The 20,727-nt window shown below is 46.7% G+C and overlaps 1 protein-coding gene across 5 annotated transcripts in view; it reads right to left on the reverse strand.

Annotated features, from left to right (window-relative positions):
• Window positions 1-17,344, reverse strand: part of ARMH4 (armadillo like helical domain containing 4) — a 133,014-nt gene extending 115,670 nt beyond the window's left edge. For 2 of the 5 annotated variants that reach the window (XM_083167009.1, XM_083167010.1), the window contains exon 1: window positions 11,916-12,147. The gene's annotated coding sequence lies outside the window, so the exon portion shown is untranslated. Of the gene's footprint in view, window positions 1-11,915; window positions 12,148-16,288; window positions 16,505-16,825 lie in introns of those variants that run through there. The other 3 variants (XM_083167008.1, XM_083167007.1, XM_083167006.1) reach the window with 3 other exon arrangements.
• Between the last annotated feature and the right edge of the window lie 3,383 nt (window positions 17,345-20,727).

Raw genomic sequence — 20,727 nt, forward strand, 5'->3', positions numbered from 1 at the left:
GTATTTTAGGAACCAACACTGGACTCTTGGACCAGTCCTGTTTTTTAAAAATACAGGGAACAAAAAAGAAAGGAAGGGTCCCCTATATTTTTAGAACCAGCACCGGGCTTTTTTAGCAGGGGAGTAATAACAGCCACGAGACACACTTGACAGGGTCCTGTGGCTGAAGGTAGACCGAGTACTATAAGAAGACTATTATACACTGGCATTCCTCATGAATATTACAATTATGCAAATGCAATTTGAAACCGTCTTCAATCATCTTTACAATTTCAGATGATTGGGGCTGAGATTATGTCTGTTAGATGTGCAGGACTGTGATGTATGTAATGGAAATGTCCTGCTCGGATTGTTTTTAAAGACGGTTGCAGAATACAATTATAGTGTAGCTGTACCACACTCCACCACTGGTGTCCCCCTTTCCAATGTCTATGTCAGGCATGGCCAAACGATGGCCCTCCAGCTGTTGTGAAACTACAAGTCCCACAATGCCCTGCCACAGTTTTTTTTATTAGGGAATGCTAAAACTATGGCAAGGAATGCTGGGATGTGTAGTTTCATCACAACAGCTGGGGGGCCACAGTTTGGACATGCCTGGTCTACGTCGACAGCTAGCAGGTAACCACCATGTATTAGGTCAGCCTGTAAACTGTCAACATCATTAAAAGGTCAACCCGATTAAAAAAAAAAATTTTTTTTGGGGGGGGGGGGGGGTTAATGGGGGCTTTATGGCTCGGTCTTCTGGCGAGCACAGGGGACGGAGCCATCTTTCCTGAAACGTGATGAGCACAGCGAGTTCATAAGGGTACAAGTTTATTCATTTTTATGGGCAAAGGTCGACGTTAATGTTTTTGTTTACATCAACATAGGGTTGGCATGGACACAGTGGGTGAAATTTAATAGGATGAGAGAGTCAGAAAGTGAGAGATTTGGTTAGAAATCTCCGGTTTATTTAAAGCGGCAATCATTTACACTGCAAAACCAGTCTGATTTTGCAGTGTAAATGATTTCTGCTTTAAATAAACCGGAGATTTCTTACCAGATCTCTAACTTTCTGACTCTCTCATCCTATTAAATGTCACCCCATATACGTGTACTGCTGCGCTCGCCATGCTTCGGGTACGGCGCCTAGCTGCTCTTGCCAAACTATTTGAATCTAACTCTATGCCAACATGAATGGTAAAGTATGAACAAGTTGCGTTTTCACAAAAAAAAACTCATGTCGACCAATAATGATTGTTTACCTAGACACTGTAGGTCTGAAGCCTCCATACCTGCTCAGCAAACAAAATGTATAAACTTTTTTTGTGTCGATCGTTGTCATGTCAACATTTTGACTAGATAGTATACAGATGGAGCAGCTCCTTTCGGCGCTGCTCCTGGTTGTAGAATCGTCATCCGCCAGAAGGGGGTGTGCACGCACGAGATGCTCACGCGCCCCGTTCTGTCAGAGCCCTCCGCCGCCCTCTGCTGCTTGCCCGCAGCCGCCACCCCTAGCTGCCCCCAGCTCCCCCCGATCACTGCCCATCTCCCTGAAGTGGAGACAGGCAGGGAAAGGGCTCCCCGCCACGCGCCCCTGTCAGATGGAGCACCACTCCGCCAGCGATCGCCAGCTAAGGGATGGTGATTCATCTATAGATACATTCCTTTTACAGTCTTGTGAAACATGGGGTCTGAATCAGACCTGATGGCACGACTGTGGATCGGCAGGCCAAGCGATAATCAATAGACTGCGAATGCATACGGCCCATAGTCTACATGCGCGAGGCTGTCCTGTGATAAAAGCCTGCTACTATTTTTGATGGCTGGCCATTCACAAAGTTGCATTTGGGGGTGATAACCGGCCATTTTCTGGAAGTGTCAAGGAAAACGCAGACATGCCCAGGTGTGTAACATCAGCTCCAGCCCAATTCATTCACAGCCACCAAGTACGTCCCGGGCTGCTCACAGACTGCACACACTGGGAACATCATTCCATGGCGAGCAGCTTTGCCGACGAATCCACAATCCACTTTTTCGCAAGCCCTGCTAAGCAATTTTACAAACTCGCACAGGGCGTAATTTCAGTCTGGCTGGTGGCGTATAATCCTTTTTTCATCTAAATAGGGATGAAATGACAAGCTAGTATCTAATATATACCTGCTTGCCTTTGCTACTACATTACTAGTTCCCATCCACCGCAGGGACCCCGCCGCTGACTGCCCATCCGCCGCAGGGACCACGCTGCTGACTTCCCATCCACTGCAGGGACCACGCCGCCCGTATCTCTACTGCCCAGGTACCACCTGCCTCCGTGTGGGGGGGACACCGCAATTTTGTTGTCCAAGGCCCCCACACACCTTAATCCGGCCCTGGATCCACCTCTCCATATCTGTAACTTTACATCGGCCACCATCCTTACTGTGCCCCCTCCAAAAAGCTTGCTGACTGCTGATCATAAGTAGCATGACGATTAATCTATGACAAAAGAGAGCTGAGTAATGATGATTTTAGTAAAGCAAATTTAAAAATGGCCGTCCGAGTGCGGGGATGATTGCATTGCCCTCCGCTGTGAGCTTATATGTAGGGTTCGCCCATAGTAAATGCATTTGTTATGGCATCAACGCCTTTTTAAAAATGTAAATATTAAAAAGGTTGTAGTAAATGTACATTCAAACTTGCTCCCAGGTGTAGCTAGATAATGATAAATAAACCCCTTATAGTTTTTGCTAGGGTCACTTTGGGGTGTATTCAATGCGGCGGGCGATCTGTGACAGCGAGCAGTTCTGACTGCTAGCGGTCACAGTTCACACGGTCAGTATTCAACTGACCCCCTGCAAACGCCGTTTACCCCTCGCTAGTTTTTTGGAGCGAGAGGGAAACAACGTATGCAGCCTCTAAAACAGCGAGGCTCGCGGCTAAATGCAGAGGGTTCCATGCATTAGCCGTGAGCCTTGCTGTTGTAGGACAGCGAGGATTCCCCCAAACAGTGAGGCTCACTGCTAATGCATGGAGCCCTCTGCATTAGCCGTGCGTTGAATAGGGTGAGCGGCCGGCGCGGGAGTTAACCACCAGGATTGCTTGTTTTCGGCAATCCCTGCCGCCCGCATTGAATACGGCCCCTACTGTTCCATTCATCTGTCTGCTACTATGGTACTAGTTTAGCTGTGCAGTTGGAATCGCAACGGTTAATCCTTAGGAGACAAATCACGTCCCAGGATCAGATCTGCCAAAGACAATGAATTGTATTAGAGTCAAGTGGCACTATATTCAGCCATTTCCCAGCTGGTACAGATAATGTGTCACTTTGTAAAACATTACCCACAAGGACAAGGGCATTAATTATATGACGGCCTTCATTATACCATCAGACTGCACTGTAGAAAAAGCAAGTCCATCAATTATATTGTGACATCTTTATGTATGATGAGATCGCTATAGCCTGCGCCACTCTACCAACCTGCACAATGATGTCATCCTTTGTGATCACTGGCGAAGGCTGGCAAAGTGTGTGGCATTTAATGGGAATTGCAGATAGAACGTATTTATTTCAGCAGTGTAATTGTGTTACGGTATTAGCATCTGCCACCTAGCTCCGAAGGCTCTTACGGATGGATGTAACGTGACAAAAGTCATTACCTGAGCTCCCATCGTGATTTCCTATTCTGCAAAAGGGCTAAAGGTTCACAGATTGCACATACAGACGGTTGCTAGAGCTGTTCCTTGTAGAGGAATGGAGCCAAGATCTAAGAATATTTCAACTACATCCCACAACACCATCATTGCCCATGGAATAAGGGAGCGGGGCCAAGACCCCCACATTAATTACTCTTATGGAAGTCTATTGAGCATCTTAAAAATACTTTCCGGAAGAGAAGGCAACTATGATCTTTAACCATTGTTTGGCACCAAAAGAAAAAAAATAACTACATATACTAGATAAACTTATGCTGCCCATACACTTGTGTGATCGGATTCGATGTCCACCGAACCCGATCGCATCTTGTGGTGCTAAAGTGCCCCTTTACAGCACCCGATGTCGCATGTAATCTTGAGATGGCACATCGGGTGCTGGAAGAGGACGGGCAGAGGGTGGCGTTATGTAGCGCAAGAAGTAGTGCTAGCGGGTGTCAGTCAGCGGTGGCAGCAGAATTATTTAAACACTGGGCAGCCCTCTGATTGGCTGAGATAGCTTAGCCAATCAGAGGGCTGCCAAGTGTTTAAACAATTCTGCCGCCACAGTAGCACTAGCAGGCGGCAGAGGTCAGCGGTGGCGGCAGAAGTGTTTAATCACTGGGCAGCCCTCTGATTGGCTGAGCTATCTCAGCCAATCAGAGGGCTGCCCAGTGTTTTAAACACTTCTGCCGCCACCGCTGACTGACCCCTGCCGCCCGCTAGCGCTACAGCTACAATGCCGCCCTCTGCCCACCTTCTCCCACGCTGCCAGCGGTCCCGCCGGCCCCCTCTCCCCATCCCCACGCAAGTGTTCCCTCCGCCCCCCACCAGCGGATTGCAATCGAGCATCGCATGTGATTAAAAACCACATGCGATTGCTCCTGCAATTCGATAAATATTATGTGCAGCACATAAGATCTTGAGACCCGACCATTTCGTGCATTCGACCATTTTGCGCATACAATCATTCGATTTATCGGTCAGATGTGGTCAAAATTGAATGATTGCATGCAATATCTCACAAGTGTATGGGCAGCATAAAAAGAACAAGAAAACTACTCTACAACTGGTGCTTAATACCCCTTTCACATCGCACCTAATTACTGGGAAAAAGGCAGTTTCTTACCAGTTAGACCCCGTAATTAGTGCGATGGAAAGGGGTCACCGGGTCCGCAAATGGGTAGCAACATGGCAATACGAACCGGTAAAAAAGAAGGGTTCTTACCGGTTCGTTGCCGTGTTGCTGTGCAGTGTGAATGGGTTAAACGGGTCGAGCGACTTGTTTCCCGTTCACACTATGGAGGAGGCAGCGCTTGGAGAAGCGCCCGCTGATGCTCCACCGCACCCCCTGATGACATCAGCGAACCAGCAATATTGCAGATTCGATGTTGCAGTGTGAACAGACTGGGTTGCACCGGGACTGAATCGCTTAAAAGTCCCGTGTGACCCTGCATTTGCGATCTGAAAGCGGCATAAGTGATCATATGATAGCACAGTAGCTGCAAGAGAAGGAGTAATATGCTTATCCACCAACAGACAGACAAACAGACAGTGGTGGATTTCCCACTAGCATGTGCCAAGGGCAACACTTGGTGGTGGTGGTGGTACTAGGATGATGAGCTCCGGTGGTTTTTTTTTTGTAATTACTTTATTTTGCAACTGACATGGATAATACAAATGGCGGCGGGGGGGGGGGGGTACAGTTGTGGCTGATTGGGCGGTCTAGAGGCACCTGGACTGGCACCAAACGAAGGGAGCAGTGACGAGGGCAGCCAGTCATGTCAATAGGGTTGGCGTGAACCCTAAATCCACCCCTGCAAACATGAAAAGCCTAAAATATTTAAACTAATTAAAACAGCATGAGAAGAAATATTACAGGTGTTGTAAACTTGCTCCTTATTCTTTTTTAATAAGTTATAATCTCTTAGTGCTTTGATACCTTCTCTTGACAATATTGTCCAGTTTAACCCTTCGAGTGCCAACGTTGCTGTGAGAGATCCTCAAAATAGCTGCTAAGAATGCCGGCCCCGCCCACAGCGACTGCTCTTTTAAGTATAAATAAATACAAATACGGCCGAGTCGACGCCGACGTTTTTAACAGATATTTTGAGGATCTCTCACAGCAACGTTGGCACTCAAAGGGTTAATAAAAAGGTTAGCTTGCCAGTTTTCACACCTGTTGTGACAAATTCTCTTGGCACTCAAAGGGTTAGAAAGCCTCAGATGGTGACAGTAGCATAGAGAGATTGCAATGGCTTTCTAGGTCTCCCTGATAAATAAAACTATAGGAACAGTGGTGCAGTGTTGTAGAAGCCCAGAGAGGAGACTGTCAGCAGCACTTCTGGGGGTGGGGCCTGATATAGACATCATCAAGTCCCGCCCCCTAGTATGACAAATCACGCAATTTGCGGGTCTTCAAGGAGGGGGCAGTGCTAAATGACACGATATGCATCTTTAGCCCCGCCCCTCTCCTGAAAACCCTGCAAAACTTGACAAATGAACGTTGAGATGGGGGGGGGTTGTTTGTTCGCTGGTATCCGGAAAGGCTGCCCACGTTTCCGGGGGCCGGGAGGGGGACCCGATTTTCGGGAGCCTCCCGGCCATTCCGGGAGGGTGGGCAACCCTGCAGTACTGTGATGCAAAACAGTAAGAGAGAATTATTGTTATATTGTACATTGGAAACATAGCAGCCTTCAACAGGATCAGGTTGGACTATACATAGTGTTGCAAAACTTTACACCTATGGTTATGGTGTTTGTTACATGTTACATCCACACTGTAAGTAACTAGAGGTTTAGGGGTAAATTTACTAAAGCTTCTAAATTGTCCATAGCAACCAGATACTGTCAATCATTCCTTTATTACATCCTAAAAAAATGATAGACAGAATATGATAGGTCCCTTTTAAGTATTGTACATATCATTTAACCTCATGTTACACAGACGAGATTACCAGGGAAACCTATGACACGGAATCTGGCAAAAGTCACAAATGTATCATTAGAATTTCTACACAATGAAAAACAGTAACAACAGAACATATCTGACACTATATCTAACCAAACTTATACTGCATGTGGGCTTGTTATACACAACCAATATCTGATCCGCAGGAAAGTCACCCAGGTGGGAATTCAATTGTTGATGCGCACCAGAGTTCCTGTCTAAAGTGATGGGAGATTTTGGGGCGGTATTCAAATCAAAAGCTCAACATTCTAGAGAGTGGACCGCTATTGGTCAACACATGAAAAAAGTTGACATAGTTAAAAGGTCAACACACGCAATAGGTCAAGATGAAAAAAACATTTTTTTTAATTTATTCTCGAAAAAGGTGGTTTTACCTAATTTACCATCCAAGTCTGGACAGAGTTCAATTATAATAGAGAAACGAGCAATACGAGGGAACGCAGTACACTTACACGGTGCTGACATATGTTGACAAACACCAAATAAAGTGAAAAACTCATGTAAACCTATTGCTTGTTCAACATTTCGACCCTATGACCCATACACACTAGAGCAGGCATGGCCAAACTGTGGCCCTCCAGCTGTTGTGAAACTACACATCCCAGCATGCCTTGCCATAGTTTTAGCATTCCCTAATAGCAAAACTGTGGCAAGGCATAATAGGACTTGTAGTTTCACAACAGCTGGAGGGCCATAGTTTGGCTAGGCCTGCAATAGAGGATATATTAAAAGATCTTTTACTAATTTATTAACCGTTTCTTTCATAGCGCACACATATTCCGCAGCGCTTTACAGAGTACCATTGAACATTCACATCAGTCCCTGTCCCAGTGGAGCTTACAATCTATATTCCCTACCACATATACACGCACACACAGACATTCTAGGGTTAATTTTGTTGGGCGCCAATTAGCCTAACAAGCATATTTTTGGATTGTGGGAGGAAACCGGAGCACCCGGAGGAAACCCACGCAAACACGGGGAGAATATACAAACTCCGCACAGTTAGGGCCATGGTGGGAATAGAACCAATGACCTCAGCGCTGTGAGGCAGTAATGCTAACCATTACACCGGGTGCCGGACGGGTTCCCGACAGTCAAAACGGCGACAGCTGGGTGCCCGACGGCCACCCGCTATTTTCCCTCGTGGGGGTCCACGAGGGAGAATAGAATAGGAGGCTCGCGTAGCCTGCAGCGTGGTGAGCGCAGGGTGGCGAGCACAGCGAGCCCGCAAGGGGCTTTTTTGCGCTCGCCATGCTGTCTGACTCCGACACTGTCATTCCACACCCATTACACCATCCGTACTGCCCCAATGCGCATCGTTAACGACCATTGATGTCTGCTGAACATGCAGGTTAACGTGGCTATATAGCCAAATGACCCACATGTTCAGCGGGTCCCGGGGACATCAGTGAACGATATCATGTTCAGTTTGTACACATTACCTATATCAGCAGCGGCCAGGATCGCCTAGTGTGTATGGGGTGTAAAATGACTGATGTTCATGAACAGTGATCCGAGGCTGCATCTTCATACAGTCCCAGATCAAAGACACCTCCTGCGAAATTAGCCTATTTTAGCACAGCCTCGGCAGCTGCGCTCCTGCCCCGTCTCTGATTCCGGCCTTATGTCTGAAGAACATGAATAGCGTTTGACATGAAAGTTCTGTCTGTAATCAGTGCTGTTTCTCAACAATCTGCCGTTCGGATACGATACTAAATCTTTAATGTTGTATTATAATGTTGTAAGACAAAAACTTTTCTCAGCTGAATTATAGATGCAGAGATTTAACAATGTGTATAATGAATGCATAGAGCAGTGGTTCTCAAACTCGGCCCTCAGGACCCCACACAGTTCATGTTTTCCAGGTCATCTGGCTGGTGCACAGGTGCGCTTATTACTTATTGACACATCTTAAAAGATCCACAGCCTACACTTGAGCTATAAGTTTGCTGGGTGCAGCCTTTTATCACAGAGACCCTCTCAATACAAATTTAATAAATACACCCAAAAAACATACTGTTTAACTTGGCAATGTATGGCACAGGTGCCCACACCGGTCCTTGAGATCTACCAATGGTCCACGTTTTCCAAATCACCTAGCTGGTGCACAGCTGTAGTCATTACTAATACCACTTTCACACCAGAAAATGCAGGGACCCACCTGCGAATACAGCCCAGGGATCATGCCGGGGCATTCCCGGGTTCGCCCCTTTCACACCAGAAAAGTCCCTGCATTTTCTGGTGTGGGAAGGATGCAGGCAGGAGGTGGGCAGGCGGCGGAGGCGGGCAGGAGGTGGGATGGCGGCGGAGAGTACTCACCCCAGGTTGCTGGTTCTCAGTGCAGGCCGGGGATCCACACAGGCGGCTGGGGCAGATGACAGGTCAGAAGGCGGGCGCAGATGACACAGCTCACTGGCTGCAGTGAGGGTGCCGGACAGCTGTGTCATCTTCATCCGCCGCCTGTCCTGTCATCTGTGTCCCCGGCCTGTATGGATCCCTGGCCTGACCACCCGCACAGAGGACCGGCAACCCAGGTGAGTACCCCTGCTCCTTTCACACCGGCCAGGACCCCAGGTTGACCCAGGAAACAACCCTGCTCAATAGCAGGGTTGAAATCCTAGCGAACCTTATACACCAGCGCTAGTCGCGGGTTGTTCCCGGGCCCAACCTGGAAATTTAATCTGGTGTGAAAGGGATATAACTGTCACATTTTCAAACCAGCTGCATTCATTCCTACTATAGATTCACACGTTGCCTGCGACACAGAAACTGTTGGTAGGACAGGTTTGGCCACCCCTGATGTATGGTGACAGCAATGACACTTAACAGGGGTAAATTTGCAAAGGAATAAGAACAAAGACAAATCTTATAAAGAGACAGAAATGCCGTTTGCCTGACAAGGTTAACCCTTTGAGCGTCAAGGGAATTTGTCAAAATAGGTGTGAAAATTGTCAAGCAAACCTTTTTCGTAAAACCTTTGAGCGCCAACTTGCTGTGAGCGATCCTCAAAATATCCGTTAAAAATGCCGGCGCCGCTCACAGCGACTGCTCTGTTTTTGGGTGCAATATTTAACTAAACATCAATTCATTGACTCGGCCGTATTTGTAAGTATTTATACTAAAAGAACAGTCGCTGTGAGCGGCGCCGGCATTTTTAACGGATATTTTGAGGATCGCTCACAGCAATGTCAGCGCTATAAGGGTTAAGGAATTAAAATACCGTTCTACACTCTCTAAAAAAGGCTTATATATGCGGTGACCTGGTGAGGCAACGTACAAGCATCTCTTCTACTTACATATACGTCAGTTTTTCTGGAAATCACTGTGTATCATTTTTCATGTATACAATAACAAACAATCACACGTTTTGCCATTCTTTTATAAAGATCAGTTGAAACAACAGCTTATCAAAATAAGGAGCCGATTTATCAACGAGTGTTAAATCAAAAATAAAACTTGTTGCGTATAATAAATCAGTGGTTCTTAACCTCAGTCCTCAAGAACTAACAGTTTACATTTCCCAGGTCTCCACACAGAATCACAGGTGAAGTAATTAGCCCTACCGGTGGATCTTTTAAAATTTGTCAGTAAGTAATGACTGCACCTGCTGAGTGACCTGGAGGACTGAGGTTGAGCGCCACTGCTGGTGCTGCTCACAACTGTCATTTTCCCATGACAGCTAGGAGATGATTGGCTGGCATTTATCATGAGAGTTTTTTGTTTTTTTAATTCACAATGAGTTTTAAACCCTCCTTGATAAATAGATCCCTTTAAAACGGGAAGCGGTTGTATGCCTTCAGGACACGAGCACCGGGACTTGACATGGCAGGATGCCTGAGCCAGAATTCCAACAGCCGACATCGCGAATGTATAGCTGTGTACACACGCTTCAATTTTTTTCCCTGTTTTCGATTCGATTTTGCTTATAGAAGCAAAATCGAATCCACATCGAATGGTTTTTAGGACACTTTCGATCTGCATTCGATTCGATGTGCGCTCCCGTTTTCTCAAAATCGAAAAGAAAAATCTACTGTGCAGCCAAGGAAATATCGAATTCGATCCAGCAAATCGAATGTGTACAATGTCTCATGAATGTAAATGGAATTCGATATCGAATGCAAAAGTACAGATCTAATGCCAAATTGAATGGGAAGATCTAATGCCAGATCTAATAGAAAATCAAATCTAACATCGAATCTAAAGCAAAATAAAGTGTGTGTACATTGCTTAAGTTTGGCGAGTTAGGTCAGACCGGGGAAGGGGTGGGTGTTAGGTTAAGGCACTTACAGAGGGGAATTGAGGTTGTATGGGGGGTTAGTTTAGGCAGTGGGGTATTCGGGTTAGGGATGGCCATCAATGATTCATAATCATTGATGGTTTCTGGCCGATGTAGAACGCTTCTGCCATTGATAGGGTAGGACTCCCTCCATCGATGACACAGCATAACTGATTCTATTTTTGTTTTACAAATGTTGGGACATGGAGCAACACCCATGAAGCCCCACCCCCAGCTTCTGATTGGTCCACAGGCCAGTCAGTCAAAGAACAGTGATGACCATCAAGTAGTGAAACCATCAATGGTTATCCACTGCATAGTTGATGACCATCGATGTATGCTTACCATAGATGGCAACCATCGCTGGCAGCCAGACTGAAGGCCATTGCCTCTTAGGGTTAGGGGGTAGGGGGAGAGGGTTAAGTCACTTTACTGTGCCCCTGTTGGGATTCTCCATATAAGGATACTGGGGTCAGTCTTTTCACAGCCAGCATCCCAACCGCCAGGATATCGTAAGTATCCCCCCTTAACTGTAGACTGATTTAATTGGTCGGTGAGGTCATGTGATTTTCTGCAGTGAAAGTCTTTCCTGCACTGCATGTTAGATTTGTCACTGACAGGCTGAGCTGACAGGGACAAATGTATCAAACTAGAGGTATAAGCACTTGCACTATATATGAAATATGACATTTATTACTATGATTGCTCTTGGTGTAGATATACTGGTAATGGACTTGCACAAAAGTTGCAATGTTGGATCACTAATCATCTGCACCAGATAGAAAAGAGACTATTATTATGAATGCATTTGTTTCTTTAAATAGCTCCTTTCAGTTTGCACCATAGACACTAATGATTAAGTCCTAATTACTGCCATGCAGATGGTACCATTGGTAACCATTAGTCCTGATCATACATTGCAATATAAGAGTCCCAGCGCTGGTCTCTCGTGTCATGTCATTGTCACTGCAATGAAAACAAACAATAGTGGAGGTGTCACCATGAGGACCCTTACCAGCCAGCCTGATCTTGCAATGTGCCATTGGGTCTAGTCATGCCCTGGGATCACCATCCTGGCTCATGTCCTTGCAGCGATCGATCTTCCTCCCTCTGGTCTCTGCCGCTGCCGGAGCCGCCCTAGCCGGTGCTATTCTCCTGGGAGCGGTAGCAGGTAACACATCGATGTGCGCTGCGCTCCCAGTCTCACCTCACACTCCACAGCCCGAGCCGTGCAGCCCCGCCTGGCAACGCGCATGCGCAGCCCTCCTCCTGCCTGTATCCCACACCATTCAGTGTCACCCCAGCAGCCTGGGCTCAGTGCTGGAGGGGTGCAGGGAGAGAACTGCACCTTGTCCTCTTCTTATTGCAATTACAGATGTACAGCCAGCTCAGAGCAGGCATATGCCCACTGCTGGCTACAGGATGTGTGCATGATTCAGTAAGGCTGCACATATCTGCATTCATTCTATTTAAACATATTTATATATGTACTGTAACATGTGATCCATTATAATTATTGCAAGGGCTGCGTCCATAGTGACAATTCTAGGCACAGCCAACATCATGCTTTCTCCCCATGGCTTCATTTTTAATTCCGTAAAATATGTAATACCCCTTTTCACACTGCCATAAATATCCCGGTTATTGCACATGAAAGCACAGCAACCCGGGAGTAGTAGTAATGCACCCAGTGGAAAATGTCAAGTGACCCGGCATTTCAACCCAGGTAGCGAACAGGAATTCAACCCGGATCAAGGTGCAGTATAAACGGGTAACCTGGGTCAATGTAACCCAAGACCCGTTCACAGCAATGAAACAGCGGGAGCTGGGAGATGATCTCATCAGGACCTGCCTCCGGTGATGTCACCGACATGGCATTATGTCATGTAGGGACGGAGGTGTAAAAGAGGTCACAAACCGGTCGGAGCTGGGTACAAAATCCCAGGTGCGACTTAGCTAAGCAATGTAAGGGCCCATTTATCATTTCATATTTTTGGCTATATCCCCCAAAACGTGTGGTTAGCTGAAAATATTAAGTACCCCCCAGAAGGTATCATGGAGGGATCTCCGATCCTTGCTGCAATCCCTCCTGCTCCACCAGCAGCCGTATCCTCCATAGGTTTATATGGGGATGCAATGCTGCCCGAGATTTCAATATCGGACAACATCACATCGGATCCCGGGGCTACCGCCATTCTGGGATGGCGTTAGCTCAAAGTAGCCTATAAGCTAGAGTCCTGTGTCATGGCTAACCATGCACAGACCCCCGGCACACGATCAAATCGCATCGGGATCGAATGACACGGCAAGCCACACGACATGCATGCGATTTTGACTATATAGTGCAGATCTGCACTATATAGTCATTGCTGCCCTGTCTATCTGGGATTTGTGCTGTTCCGGGAGTGCGCTTCGGGATCGCATGGTAAAAAACCTCTTCGATCTGCATGCGATTTTGACTATATAGTCATGCTGGATTGTACCATGTGTACACAGCATTAGAAATTGACTGGTACATTATTTCCAAGGTTTGATACCTATATATAATACAAATAAAAACAAGGTGCAAAGTACATTTAATAGAAAGTAGAGCTAGGCATTTGAGTTGTTTTATTTTAGAAACTAGACACATTAATGAAATATGTGATTAAACAAGAACATCTTGATCTGACTTTGAAGATAGAACACAATATACTTTGAAAACAAACAGACTCAGAAACATTTTACAAGGAACCGCAATGCGATGGGCGGCGATGTCACCACGCCGGCATCGCACATTAATGATAAATGCGCCCCTTAGAATATAGAACATAAAATAACCTGTGTTAATAAATCCTCTCCATGTCACCTTTTTAATGATTTAGACTCCTAAATGAAAGGGATTTGTTACATTTGCATATTTGATCATTGTCACTGTTTTCAGACTCCAAAATGTGTCCTTGGAAATCTTTGTCCCGTGGATTCTGTACTGAGAAACTGTATAATAAAATATCTTATTCTTTACACTCTATTCTTATTTTGTATGTAACCATTCTAAGTTAATATTTGTTGAAGAGGAGTATTACACATGCAAATACGTTAAATCCAGATGCTTTTGTTGCCAAAATCAATTATTTGTCAGCATTGGTTAAGTCCGGACTGCGGGTCTCAGCCGTCATTCATGACCCGTTTCACTGCCGCAACAACCTGGGTTATTGCAGGGCCGGATTAAGCCTTTGGGGGGGCCCGGGTTACTTTAGACAGGGGGCCCCTTCTAACTTGTCATTACAAAGCCTTGCATGTAGATATGTATAAGTTCAAATGTAAGGACATGTTATAAAGAAAAGGTAGGAACATTGTAATAAGAGAGTACATGTAAACTCCAAAGTTGTTGAGAGAGTACATGTAAACCCCATGGGGAAGCATGCTAGTCAGAGCATCTGGATTATCAGAGAGTTGTACCCATAATAATTGTGGTCTTCAACTGGAGGTGCTCAGAAAAACATATGGAAAAATGTTGTGGGAGAGTATTGGTATTAGATGTCTTGTGGTATCTACAATGGTTGATAATCTGAAAGCTCTAATGGAGAAGTGCTCATAAGGGCTCAGGTTAACCGATCAATAGTCAATAGTCAATGGGTAACTGCAGGGGGGAGAAAAAAAATACTGAGATGGGCTACGGATCGCACTGCCGCCGGGGCAGCGGGGTCAGCGGGGGGTCAGCACTAACTGCACATGCACTATCAGCACCATTATGTATTGTCACAACCGCAGATAGGTGGAGCTGCAGCACTATCCCACTGCCATGCACAAAACCTATAGCTAAAAAAAAGACATGCCAGCCACGGTTATGGATCATTAGGCCACCAGCAAGTAGGTCGACATGGCTTAAGGTCGACAAGCAGAAAGGTCGACATGACTAAAGGTCGACAGTAAAAAAGTTGCATTTTTTCCCCCTTTTTTTACATTTGTTTTTTCACCCGAATGTCGACACAGTTTCATGGCTTGTGTGCTCCGGCACACTATTACATTCTCCCACCACGCCCTAATGGATGGTAGGGCATGAAATACTGCCTGTCGGCACATGTCGGCTCAAAAAACAGTAAAAAAACCATGTTGACCTTTTGACTGTCGACCTAACCCATGTCAACCTAATGACCCTGTTGACCTAATGACGCGGACAACCTAACCCTGTCGCCTAATGCTTGTCGACCTACTTGGTGACCCAATAACCGTATCCCGTTATAATATTGAAACAATATTAGTGTGAGGTTCCGCATAGAGAGATAGTATAAGGGACTATGTAAAAACCGGACCCGGACAAGACCCCTGATCGGAGATCAAAATCTGCAGTTCGGAGATTATAGTGTCTGGTCCGGGGGGTGTCCCGTCCTGGGGGTGTCTTGTCCGGGGGGCTGCCTGTGATAGCTTTCACCAGGGACATGGGGAAGGACTCCATACAGGGAGGCTTTATTCTCCCCCTCCTCCTCTCCCTTGTGACAACTGTCACATGAAGCCTCCCCCCCACCCGGACAGGACACTCCCAGGATGGAAAATCTCCTGGACCGGACACTACAAGCTCTGGACTGCAGATTTTGATGTCCAGCCCAGCTGAGGGAGCGGCTGCTGGGAGGTTAGGGTGCTGACCCAACACCAGGCTGAGGGAGAGGATGCTGGGAGATTTGGGGCTGAGTTGGTTGATACTTGTCTGCTGTTGTTCCACATATTGAGGAACTGGCTTGAAGAGAATCTCTCAAGACCTGTTTTTTAAGCGATACATATGGAAATTGTTGCAGCTGGATACCAGCATTAAGATCTCCAAGGGATCCATTTGCACACTTTTGTACAGTTTGTCAGTAAGACCGCTATCCGGAGTGAAAACTTACATTCACTATCCATTTACCTAAGGAAAGTTACCCCTGAGGAAGTCATTTTTTTGATGAAACGCGTTGGGTGTTTTTTCCTGATTATATCGATTCGACCAACTGACTGCATACAAGCAAAAATGTTTTTACTTTGTTTTTAAATTAATTGTATTCAATACTGTTGTACAGTGACCTGTCCATATATTTTCTTGATCCTTCTGGTGGTGGATCTCCATAAAATAGTGGCGCGCTCTGTCTTCTATCTTTTTTCTTCTATTCCCCACTTCCCCCGCTAACAGGGGGGACTGACAGAGTGCTGCCCAATCTACTTTATCTACCGCATTGAAAGGGTACCCCACTCTTTGTTACATATATATATATATTTATTTATATATATATATATATATATATATATACACACACACACACACACACACACACACACACACACACACACACACACACACACACACACACACACACACACACACACACACACACACACACAGCAGGGCCATACAGGTGGAAGAGAGAAAACATTTACCTTAGTTTTTGATCAGTGGTGCTGAGGAGGAGGCTGGTTGTGGAAACAGTGCGAAGGAGTCTTTGGTCAGTGGCAGCTGCGGAGGAGGCTGTGATCTGCATTGGTGCAGAAGAGGCTGTGATCAGCAGGGACAGCGAGTGAAAGTAGGGACATATGGACAGGGATAGCGATAGCGCGGACATGGAGAGGGACAACGCAGGTGGTGAGAGTGACAGCAGAGGGTCGAATGAAAGCAGGGACATGGCCAGGGAGAGGTACAGTAGGTACGTGGGCATGGTGAGGGACAGCAGGGGACATGGGCAGGGTGAATGTCAGCCGGGACGCAGGCAACGAGAGCGACAGCAGGGATGCGGGCGACGATTGACAGCAGGGATGCGGGCAATGAAAGTGACAGCAGCGATACGGGCAACAAGAGTGACAGCAGGGACAGGGGTAACAAGAGTGACAACAGGGAGGGTGAAATCAGGATCTCCGGTGGGGAGGGTGACAGCAGGACATTGGTGGTCAGGGTGAGAGCATGGCATGCATGCTACTTACTTTCATGGGTGCATGACCAGGGTAAAGCGGTATTGAGGAGAGAATTTGGCTGTGGGTGGCAGAGAGCCGAGCCACCCTATGTGGATGGTCAAGGGGGAACCGTCAGCTCCAGTGAGTGAAGCCAGGTGTACCACACATTAAGGCCTGGTGGAATGAGCATTGGCACTGAGGAGAGCCAGGGCGTAAAGGTGGATGCCTAGCGGGGACCAGTCGGCGGCAGGGAGGAGAGAAGGGTGCTCCAAACGTGTGTGCGATAGAGGACAGGTGTCAGTGGTGAGCGATGGAGGACAGGTGTCAGCAATGTACGACGGAGGTCAGGTGTCAGCTGTGTACATCAGTGGTGTACGATGGAGTTCAGGTGTGCGATGGAGGTCAGGTGTCAGCAATGTGCAATGGAGGACAAGTGTCATCGGTGTGCGATGGAGGACAGGTGTCATCGGTGTGCGATGGAGGACAGGTGTGCGATGGAGGACAGGTGTCAGTGGTGTGCGATGGAGGACAGGTGTCAGTGGTGTGCGATGGAGGACAGGTGTCAGTGGTGTGCGATGGAGGACAGGTGTCAGTGGTGTGCGATGGAGGACAGGTGTCAGCGGTGTGCGATGGAGGACAGGTGTCAGCGGTGTGTGCGATGGAGGACAGGTGTCAGCGGTGTGCGATGGAGGACAGGTGTCAGCGATGTGCGATGGAGGACGGGTGTCAGCGGTGGGCGTTCGAGGTCCGGTGTCAGCGGTGGACGTTGGAGGACAGGTGTCAGTGGTGTGCGATGGAGGACAGGTGTCAGCGGTGTGCGATGGAGGACAGGTGTCAGCGGTGTGTGATAAAGGTTAGGTGTTAGCGGTGGTCAATGGAGGTCAGGTGTCAGCGAGGTGTGCGATGGAGGTCAATCCCCACAAAAGTAACCACACTACTTGGTTTATTAACCAGTAGATAACACAAAGCAGCCCACCAAGTTCACAATGTGGGGTAAATTTACTAAGCTCTCGTGTTTCCTCCCAATTGCATCTCAGCTAGTTAAGAATGTACCCGGGCCTATTTCTTTTTTGAATGTCCTGACTGCTGTTGGAGAAATAAACAAGGATTATGTACAACAACAAAAAATACTGGTATTTTACTAAGCTCGCGTGTTTACCGGATTCGTGTTTGCTGATGGAGAGCTAATTCCTATTTTGCTGATGAGTTTGCCGGCAACCATATTCTGCTGAACATGAAGCACTCATACTTCTGTGAGTAATATTAAAAGAACGAGTAAAAAAAAAAAAACCAGCATGGGGTCCCCCATGACCAGCGCTGGGCTTTTTCAGCTGGTGCTGGTTCTAAAAATACATGGAAAAAATTGCAGAGGGTTCCCTTGTATTTAAAAAAACAGCACAGGGTTCTTAAATCAGTCCTGGTTCCAAAAATATGGGTTAAAGAAAGTAGGGGTCCCCCATATTTTTTTTTAAATAGCACCATGCTCCACTAGTCAGGAAGGTAATGGCACAGCAGGGGGACATGTTTATGCTAATCCCTGCAGCCGTAGCGTTAACCCCCAATTAGTCTGCCCTGGCCAGGATCCTATGGGGAATTGGGGTCCCCCCAATAAAACTGCCCCCTTACAAGGGCACCCGAGTGCTGTGCCTGGCCTTCTTGGGCAACGGGTGGCGAATTCATAACATTAAAGTGTAAAATTAAGAATTCATATTGTGTTTTACTTAAAAGGTCTGCTGGTAACTGTAGTTCCACCAGAAGAACAAATATTTCAATAAACATGCACACCATGACTGTACCTTTTTTATGTACGTTTTTCATACATACTGATACACTTGCACATACTTACCTACACCCTGTGGCCCTTCGGTCCTCCTCTCCAGTAGAATCCATAGGGTACCTGCAAAAGGAAAATACATACTCACATAATCCAGTGTAGGTCGTTCTTTTTCGCTGGCATTCAGCGGGTTAAAAAAAAAAAAAATTGTATACACATAAGTGCTCTTCCCTTAAATGGAGGGCCCCCATGTGACTTGTGTATTTATTACCATTTCTTATTTAGAAGAACCACTTGGAGACCCATCAGCCAATTAGGGAGCACCACATAGTAGCACTCTCCTGTTACTCAAGCAGAGCCTATACGCTTCAATGGGGGAAGTGTCCCCTGAGGGTTGGTTCCCTAACCCTCAGGGGACAATGTGGTAAGGCAGCCTACCATTATTTGGTTGATATATATATATATATATATATATATATATATATATATATGAATATATATACAGGCTGGATGGGCGGATATGGGTGTGGGACACCCGGATTGGAGCCCTGACCAGAGAGTCCGTGCCCTCCGCACACCTTTCCTGGGAGCCGAGTCGGGGGATCCAGGTGAGCGGGGACCGGGACAACAGTCCTGCCCACTATCTATGGCCACACCCCCTGGTCTGTACAGATTTTTGCGTCGGAATTATTGGAGGGTATGTACCCTGGTCATTACCTGGGTAGGATTGCTGGGGAATCCAAACCGGGTTATTTTACAGGGAGCATTTCCACTAGCAGAAAAACCTGGGTAGATGCGTGTCCCCGAGGAGATTAACGGGTTATTTCTGCTAGTGGAAAAGGGGTATAACAGTAACTGCACCTGAAGAAACTGAAAGTAAACTTAAGCTCCCAGCAGCCCTGTGCTTCCTGCAGCTAGGGCTGCTAGGAACTGTAGTTTATATTAATTTTCTTTTTACTGTGGTGCATACATGCCTACTTTTGAAAACTAGTTTCAAGGAGATTATAGTTGGTAGTATAATTTTACACAGTGCCGCATTTAGGGGGTGTGTCTCTCATTCCTTGAAATGAGGGAGATTGCTAGACTAATGAGGGAGAGAGGGAGATTGCTGTTATTTCAGGGAGTCTCCTGCAGGGCCAAAGCGTGGCGAGCGCAGCGAGCCCGTGAGGGGCGGTGGTACGTGTCCTACGACCTTTTCATACCCCCACTATCCACGTTGGCGTGGAGTTGAGAATAGAAAGTGTGGCGAGCACAGCGAGCCACCGAGCCCGAAGCGTGGCGAGCGCACGCGGATACCTGTGAAGCCCGCGAGGGGAAGCAGATACCTGTGCTCGCCACACTTTCTAGTCTCAACTCCACGCCGACGTGGCTAGTGGGGGTATGAAAAGGTCGTAGGACGCGTACCGCCGCCCCGCGCGGTTTCGCTGTGCTCGCCACGCTTCGGGTTCACGTTTATAGTGGGGGGTTGGCGTGGGGCTGCATTTAACATCGTAAGCACCCATTTGGGTGCTTAAAAGCACCCTTTAGGGTGATTATACAATTTTTAATCGTATAGGGGGCATACATACACCATAGTATATGCACTTTAGTATTTTGCATCGCACCCATCGCATTCATTGTACATATAAAACTACATACAATCCATACAATTGACTCGACATACAATCATCGCACGCATCGCGTACATCGTACATCGCACATGAATAAAGTAAACGATGAGTGCGATGCATGCGATTTAAACGCATACATCGCAGTCATCGCATCGCACGCATCGTAGCTTACTATACTACTGTTTTTCATACGATACATGCGATTTAAAAACCGAAATCGCACGTATCGCACAGATGCCATATAAAAATGTACACGATTAATGCGATGGGCGCCTTGCTAGGAAAGCAGTACCGAGCATTTTGTACCCAATGGAACGGGTCATGTTGGAGGGTATGATATTCATGGTAAAGGTTGTGTGTGGTGACTGTCATCAAAAGGTCCCCAGCGTCTTCTGGAATTGGATGGAATGGAGTATTTATTTTTAATGGTGACTTGATCAATATTTTCAATTCGGAAAATAAAATCTTGGTGGAACTGAACAGCTTCTGCCAATATATAATGTTAAGGTGGACAAACATCTACAGATCGATTGTCAGATCTGGCTGGT

The sequence above is a fragment of the Crinia signifera genome, chromosome 12 (assembly GCF_055691185.1).
Source record: "Crinia signifera chromosome 12, ASM5569118v1, whole genome shotgun sequence".
Taxonomy (NCBI): domain Eukaryota; kingdom Metazoa; phylum Chordata; class Amphibia; order Anura; family Myobatrachidae; genus Crinia; species Crinia signifera.